Source organism: Perognathus longimembris, chromosome 15, assembly GCF_023159225.1.
Source record: "Perognathus longimembris pacificus isolate PPM17 chromosome 15, ASM2315922v1, whole genome shotgun sequence".
Taxonomy (NCBI): domain Eukaryota; kingdom Metazoa; phylum Chordata; class Mammalia; order Rodentia; family Heteromyidae; genus Perognathus; species Perognathus longimembris.
Genome location: NC_063175.1, coordinates 49,985,617 through 49,994,418, shown reverse-complemented (window position 1 = coordinate 49,994,418; position 8,802 = coordinate 49,985,617).

Below are 8,802 nucleotides of genomic sequence, written 5' to 3'. Positions count from 1 at the left end.
TAGTCACAATCAGATTTGTGTGTTTCACAGCATTTGAATAGCACCTCATTAACAATAAATATATAGAAAGCATAATCACTCATGGCGCATGCCTGGAATCCCACACTTACGAGGGCTAGACAGTGAGATCATGAATTCAAGACCAGCCTGGGCTAACAAGATCATGTCTCTAAATACATACATACACACACATGCATGCATGAATACATGAAGTATGGCAATACAAATAAATTAAATGTACTACATTCATGACTCTTTTTTGAAAAAAATAGGCTAACTGAAAGAAAACTGCACAAAATCCTATTGTACAGTTTATTTGCTTTCCTTTGCATGAAATTCCTGAACAGGTCCGCAGGCTTAGTGGGTGCCTAAACAGATTGAAGGACAATGTAGAATGGTTGCTAATGGATGCAGGCTTTCTTTTTTCAGTTCGGAAACTGAAGTTGGTGACGGTTGTGTGAATATGCAAAAATAAAATAATAACCTTTAAATAGGTGAGCGTGAAGGCATGTGAATTTTGTCTAAGTAAAATGGTTATTTTTTTTTAAAAAGGAAAACTAAGATGGGCCTGGTGGCTCAAAGCGTATTTGGGAGACAAAATTGGGAGATTGTGGCTCTAGGCCAGACTGAGCATAAAAGTTTTCAAAGACTCCATCTCAGCCAATGGCTGGGTAACCATGGCGCATCCTGTCATCTCAGCAACAAAGGGAAGCACAAAAAGGAAGATCATAGTTGAAGTCCCACAAGGCATAAGAGTGAAATCCTATCTTGAAAGTAACCAACACAGCAAAAAAGGGCTGGTAGAGTGGCTCTCACGACAGAGCATCCGCTTAACAAGCATAAGGACCTGAGTTCAAATTCTAGTTATCCCCCACTGCCTCCAAGAAAAGGTATACTCAGCCAGGCATGCGTGATGGGTTCTTGTCTGTAATGCTACCTGTTCTGGAGACTGAGATAGGGAAGATAGTGGTTCAAGGCCAGTCTAGGCAAAACATTTTTGAGATCTCAACAGAAAAAGCTGGACATGGTAATGCAGGCCTGTCATCCTAGCTTAGACAAGAAGTACACTAAGACATATTAGCTTCTAGAGTTTGGGGGAAAAAATGAGGCATACTTGGGGCATGTGTGTTTGGGGCATGCGCGTTTGGAGTGTGGCCTGGCTCTGGAGTGAGTATTCTGATGTACTCTTTGCCCATCACGTTATGATTGCTCAGGATCCAACTTGGTGGGAAAGTAGTGTTTCTGTCTCCAAAGCACTTTCTTCTGTAGTTTATAGGAGGAACCATGAAGGAACCATGAAGACCAGTCTCTGTCCATGTCAGTGGGCCTCTTAACTGCTCCCTAGATCCTGTCAGAGGGCTTCTCTGTCCTTTCACAGCTCTTATTTCCTTCTCCGGAAGAGGTAAGTACGGACATGCGTGTTGGGGCTGTGAGGACTGAAACCGGGACTTTGTGGCAGGATGGGCGGGGTTGGCCAGCATCCTGGAGGGCCCTTGTACAATGGAGAGGCCACAGAGGCAGATCAACAGGGCACTGGCCAGGCTTGTTTATGCATGAGACAGGACGTTTGTTACTGGGCCTCTCCGTTCGAAAGGTGATAGCATCACTCGTTTCCGTGGGAAATCAACCTCACCCTGCTCAGATTCAACTAGAAATGCAGGGAGAGAGGGAAGTGGAAGCCCCTAAGCTTTGGGGAGCCAGTGGTCTTGTACAGAGACCTGTGGTGGTCTCTCAGCAGGGAGGAGGGCAAGGAGCTCCCCTCTGCCATGGCTCTGAGAAATAACAGAATGGCCGCAGAGCAGAAAAGACTATGGTGGGGAAGGGAGCAAGGGGATCTCCTGTCATCCTATAGGAAGGGGAGTCTACCAGTTGTCTCTAGAGAGATTGCACTATCTGAGCTCCCCAAAGTTGACAGCAGTCTTTTCTACAGTTGGTCTCAGGAACTTTGCTCATTTAGCATTGCCCTAGGACTCTGTAAGGAGATTATGATTTGCAGCAACGCCTAGTGTTATCTGCCCCAAAGATATAGAGTTCATGGACTATGACTTCAGAAAATGCATTTTTGGAAAGTTCCAGACACCTAGGCTGCATGGAAATGTACCTGTCCAACCCAGTGTTTTCCAGTCTCTGAAAGAAGGAAGGGCCCATTATTTTTCCACACATGACTGTGCTGGGACTCCTCCCTTAAAGCCCTCCCTCCCTTCCACCAAGAAAACAGAAGCAGAAGAATCTGTGTGAGTGATCTCATAAGGAAGAACAGATGTCAGAGTACTGGGCATCACCACCATGTGGCCAGAAGCTATCAATGAAGGCAAAGTGGCTCGATCTAGGAAGTGAAAATACAGAATGCTAAGTTAAGCTTGGATCTCAGATAAAAAAAGGATTGTTTTAAATTTATATAAAGGTTTCCTGCAATATTGAATACATAAAAATTGGAGAGAAAGAAGGAAAGAAGAAAGAAAGAAAGAGAGAAAAAAAGAAAGAAAGAAAGAAGAAAAAGAAAGAAGGAAGGAAGGAAGGAAGGAAAGAAAGAAAGAAAGAAAGAAAGAAAGAAAGAAAGAAGAAAGAAAGAAAGAAAGAAAGAAAGAAAGAAAGAAAGAAAGGGAAAGGAAGGAAGGAAGGAAGTTGTATTGCTTATCTGGAAATTTAACTGGGCACCCTGTATTTTCCAGCTACCTGGTGAGAGCTGGCTTTTTGTGGGGTGTTCTCTGTTCTCGGTCATTTGAAGAATCCTGGAGTCAGATAGATGCAGTGAATCTTTGACCAAGAGTTACCTTTGGCTCTCTGCCCCTTGATTTCCCTAGCCTCAAGGAATTGTAGGAGATCATATTTCTTTCCTAAGAGAGTTGATAGGATTACATTGAGACATAAACTGGAGCACATGGATTAACACGAAGTTGTCATTTGGTTACTGTTCGTTCTACCTTGTCCTCATACTGTTCTCTTTTATTTGAGGTCAATGTCTGAGGACACAGTTTTGCTGGAATGTTGGCGGGTGTAGTGAAAAATAGTTCAGACTTCTTATTCAACTGTCTTCTGACTTTCAGCTTTTAGGAGCTTTGGTGGTTCCAGTTGGGTAGTTCAGTGATGGCTTCTCATATCCTGGGAAGCCCCTCCAGTCCTGAAGACCCAAGAGACATATCTAGAAGTCATTCTAGAGATTGTACCCAGTAATTCATATACCCAACAATTGTGATAGGGACAACTAGCTAAACTTTTCATAGAAGTTTCTGTTTCATTTGTAAAGTACTGATTTTACCACCAGTGTTTTGTTCACTTGGCTCACGAATCACTGCTGGATGACAGGCTACGGAGGGCGGGACAGTTCTGCCTGGGAATCTGTCCTCTAAGCCCTTCCTACTCACAGATCGCTAAACACATTTCATGTTATTTTCAATTTCCTCGCTTCAGCTTGGATTCTCCAAAGAGGATGAGCAAGTCAAGCTGTTTTAGTCTTTACACTGATTTCTAGCATTATTTTTTTATTGCCAGCTAATTCTCTAATTTTGTTCCATTTAGACCAATGCTAATTATTTAAAATTAGCTTGTAGCGAGTCTATACTGAGGGAGACACAAAATCAGCGGGTTTGCACGAGAGGAATTGGGGCAACTCATGATGCTGAACTAGCCGTGCATCATTCTAAAGCAGATAACGTATTATAGAGACAGATAACTTGAAACAAAAACAAGCCATTTCTTAGAAGGGGAAAGAGGCTAATCCAAGGTTGCCATTGTTCTAATTATGGCTTTGGTTTTCCCCAGAGCACAGGAATCTTTGCATTCTTTCCAAGTAGCATTAAGGAAGTAGAACACTTCCTGTCAGTGAAACTACAACCTCATTTAAATGTTTAAAAATACCTCTTGATCATAGGGCCCATTACTATTCTACCTACTGATTGGGTAACGGATATTGGTGGTAAACGTTTTAACTGAATAATAAGAGGGGAAAATAAAGACATAATTGAAGAGTGCCATTCTCCAAACTTACACTGAGCCAACAAGAGGTTGGTATGGCGGCTGTGTCCAAAAAGGGACAGCTGTCAGAGACAGAGGGAAAATGATGTGTCTGAGTTAGGTGCCTCCTGCCAGTGTGTTTAGAAAATGCTGGGGTACGGTTGTACCCCCCTCTCCCCAGTGCCCTCCTCACCCAGACCTCTGAAGAGTTACCTCCATTGATGGGAGGAAAATAAAGAAGCCAGGCAGCTGCACACAAGTCCTAAGTGAGAGGGCCGTGCTGTGAATCAGGGCTGATTGAGACTCTTCTACGTCTTCCATCCCTTAGAGGAACAGTGTAACTTCACTGACTCCCATGGCCAGAATCACAAGACCTGTAATTGGTAATTTTTGTATTTCATGCGGTAATCATGTTCTCGAATCATTTCTATATGGCAGTTTTTCTGAAGGAAATGGAGAAAAGGGACAACATCCAGCCATGAATTTCAGCCTTCTTCTGGGGTCAAGGTACTGTGGAGTAGGTAGGGAGGAAGAAGGAGACAATCAGGCTCTCATGGCTACTCACGTGGCTGTAGAGGGTTACAAGGGACAGTCTGAGGCCACGTAGCTATCCTGTCTCCTGGCTCTGACCTTGGGGACATGAGGTTGTTTCTCGAGGAGTGGTAGCTCCTTGGCAGAGCGTCTGGGAGAGCTGTCCAGGGTTTCCCGTACCCTGAACCTCTGCACAATGGATGATGCCATCTGGATGCTGGTTGTACTCACTTCTGCCTGTCTGCCTGACCCACTTTCAGGTTCACCTCTTTCTTGCAATGCTTTAGTCCCTTGGAGGTAGCCTGTTCACCGCCACTACCTTGGGTGCCAGGAATTCCCACAGACAACCCTTCCTGACAGCCATCTCGGTGCCCGGGAATGAGCGCTGTCCTGTCGCTGTCCCCACCTCCTGACTTTCTAGCCCTCTTCATCTCCTCTCTCCGGGTAGTCCAAGGCCCAAATATTAAAAGTCATGTAAATAGAAGTGGGGACTCATCAACAGAAGGTAGGGACCAGAATGTTTCACCGCCTCCCCCCTGATCAGGTGATGCAAATCACAGCAGCACCCCCAGCACCCCAGAGTGGATGCATGAGAGTCTATTGCCACCATTTCACCCCCATAATGGGCTGTTGGCTCCATCTCACCTTTTTGCCCAGGACAGGATCATAAAAAGAGCTTGTTGATTGAAGCAGAGATGTGCTTGTCTGGTGCACGGAGTTCCTTGTTCCTCAGCTGACATGATTTTACAAGAACATGAGTCAGGCTTCAGGTTTTTGTGTGTGCTAACAGAACGTGGAGGCAATACTGTAGGCCCAGTTCCCAAATCATCTCCATTCGCTCTGGATGGGGATTTGGATGCTTAAATATGAATGTGGGAATCTCTCCCATTGGAGATAGGCACAATACTAGACAGCAAAAGAATTGATTTACCAGAGAAGGAAATCCCTGATTATCAGAGGCTAGAAACATACCTGATGTCCCCAGATAACTTTTATGCCAAATGATGCCCCTCTGGTAGAGAGAAGAGGGCTTCCCATTCTTCCCTTCACAAGTGTCGCCCACTCTGCCCATAGGAAGAGATATTTCCTCACCTCTTGAATCTGGGCTGCCTTGCAACTCAATGGAATGTGGTAAGTCAAGTGTATCAGTAAGTCTAGGCCTCAAGAAACCTGGCGTATGTCCACTTGCTCTGGCAAGGCCCTGACACCACATGAGAACTAGCCCCACTCAGTAGCTGGAAGGATCAAGTACCCAAGTAGAAGAGATCAGGCTAGCCCACCCTAACCCTGCCAATTATCCTGCTCATTACAAATTGGGGAGCAAGCCAGGCCCAGCTGGAAAGAGCACAGGAATCCCCAAGTCAATCCACCCATATAACTATGAGCTAAATAAATAGCAGGGGTTTTTTTGTTAAGTCATTTTTTTTTTTTTTGGCCAGTCCTGGGCCTTGGACTCAGGGCCTGAGCACTGTCCCTGGCTTCTTCCTGCTCAAGGCTAGCGCACTCTGCCACTTGAGCCACAGCGCCGCTTCTGGCCGTTTTTTCTGTATATGTGGTGCTGGGGAATTGAACCTAGGGCCTCGTGTATCCGAGGCAGGCACTCTTGCCACTAGGCTATATCCCCAGCCCTTTTTGTTAAGTCTTTATGTTTTGGGGTGGTTTGTCTATACAGCAGGAATCCCCATTTCCCTGATGAAACAGGACAATTCTTCATATCACATTCACACTAGAGAGAAATCCCCACGTAGAGAGAAAGTCATTTTTCCTTCTTCCAGTAGCTGAGTTAAATGTAAGTAGGAAATGTTACACTCCCTCTAACTAGGTAACTGAACTGAATTTTAAACAATTATTTTATGAAATCAACAGCAGACACATCCTCAAAGAAGTTTTAATTCTCAGAATTCTGTTGTAATCAATCAATATGACAATAAAACAAATGTTGGACCCTACAGTATACCATTGTGATTATGAATAAGTCACACCCTCCTTGGATCATGAGCCTTGTTTTAACAAGCTATGAAAAATAATGTTTTATGGTCAAATATAAGTTTAATAATCTCTTCATCATGCCCCCAAACATTTTTTTATTGCTTTCATTCATTCCACTTACATTTGTCACATGTAGCTGTGTAAGACAGAGACACAGACCTAGATTTGCTACTTGTTTCTCATCATTTAATTGACTTTGGATCAAGGCAGAATTTGTAGAGATCAGGGGGGAAACATCATTATCCCTCTGTAAGCAGATTTTTAATGTGTTCATGTAGCACCTTTGATTGAAGTAGCCAAGGTACTTGAACTTTACTGCTGTATCCTTTTACGGTCTCAGGATAGGGAAACTGTGATAAATTATCACTGTTGCCTCTTTATAGAAAGAAAAGTGAAGAGCAAAGTGGTCTCAGTGAGCTGAAGACAATCACAGAAGAAGGTTGCATTATTAGCTTCACATCTGATTTTGTAAACTCTAATTTCATCTGTTTAGGTATTATTCCATACCAAAAGGTAGGATGACTTCTATTTTTGTAACATCTGTCTTTGGATGGATGTTAACTAAAATCATAACAGGTGGCTCTCACCTGTAATCCTAGCTACTCAGGAGGCTGGGATCTGAGGATTGTGGTTCAAAGCCAGACTGGACAGAAGAGTCTGTGAGTCTCTTTAACTCACCAGCAAAGAGCTGAAAGTGGGGGCGTGGCTCAAATAGTAGAGCTCCAGCCTTGAGTGAAAAAATCATGCAAAAATGCAAGGCCCTGAGTTGAAGCCTCAGAGCCAGTATGCGCACGCGCACGCACACACAGAAACACAGGAAAGAGCATAACAAATGGTCATCACAGCATTGCAATCACTTCCTGCTGAATCACGTAATCGACAGAGCTGTCCCCTGTCCTTGCTCTAAAAATCAAAGTCAGCTACTGCCCCCATTTCCAGGAAAAGTACAGCCTGGAAAGAGGAACCAGTGAGGGCTGGCCATTCTCTTCAGCTGGGCATGGATGGCCTCTACAGTCTGCACAATGACCACTTTTAACACTCCCAGAACATGCCAGTTGTACGAAATTATTTTAAATTTGTTTCAAAAAAGTGTTTTGACTTTTCCCCAGTACTTAATGAGAACTAGTGCGCGCTGGACACAGTAGACAGAAAATTCCACCCAGGTGACTTCTTTCAGTCTGAATTATCTGTGTTTCCTGGCAAGATGATCAGGGCCAAAAGAAGAACACCTGTCGGTTGGTAATTTTCTTGTATCTGCAGTATGAGGACTTAATTTGTAATTCAAATGCACTGGAAGATAAGAGGAATGCTTTTCACTTCTATAAGGTTAAATGGCAGAATGCACAATTAATGCTTACGAAGAAGAGAGAGCTTACTGCCTAGTTACATTTATGGCATTCTTATCTAGAAAACTTCATTCATTCTTTTGTCAACTTCCCTGACACCTTCTTTTCGCTTTGCATATAGCCTGGTCCCACATCCTACTCTTTTCCACATCCTTTCCAAAGAAACATCAAGAAGTAAAATGCCCAACTGCAGAAATTTTCATTTTTAGTGGCTTAGGTGCCAAGAACTCCTTGCTGCTGTCAGTGAGGACAAATAAACTAGGCAGGGGAGAAGGACGCACACTGAACTTTGTTATGAAGAATCTATACACGCTTAGCTGGGCGCTGGTGGTTCACCCCTGCAAACCTAGCTGCTCAGGAGGCTGAGATCTGAACACTGGGGTTAAAGGCCAGTCCAGGCAGGAAAGTCTGTGAGACTCCAACTAACCATCCAAAAAGCTGGAAGTGGAGCTGTAGCTCAAGCGGTAGAGCACCAAGCTGGAGCACAAAAGCTTAAGGGACAAGGTGCCGAGTCCAGGCTCGAGTTCTGGCACCCAAACAAACAAAAAATGGCAAAAGGGGGTGGGGGGTGGATCCTCAAGTGGTAGTGCCTGCCTAGCCAGGGCAAGGCCCTGTGTTCAATTCTCATTGCCACCACAAAGAAAAAAAAAATCAAAAGCAGAAATTTCCCCTCTTCTTCCTTTAAAAAAAAAAGTGAGTACACTGGATATCTTTCATAAAATGAAAGTCCCAAGCTAGGTGTGGTGGTGCACACCCGTAATCCCAGCAGCACTAAGGAGGCGGAGGCAGGAGAGTCATGAATTCCAGGCCAGCCTGGGTTCTATGATGAGCCCCTGTTACACACACACACACACACACACACACACACACACACACACACACACACACAGATCAACAAAATAAACACTCAAAGAAAGGAGGAGGAGGAGGAGGAGGAGGAGGAGGAGGGGGAGATGGAGGGAGAGGGAGAGGAGGAGGGGGG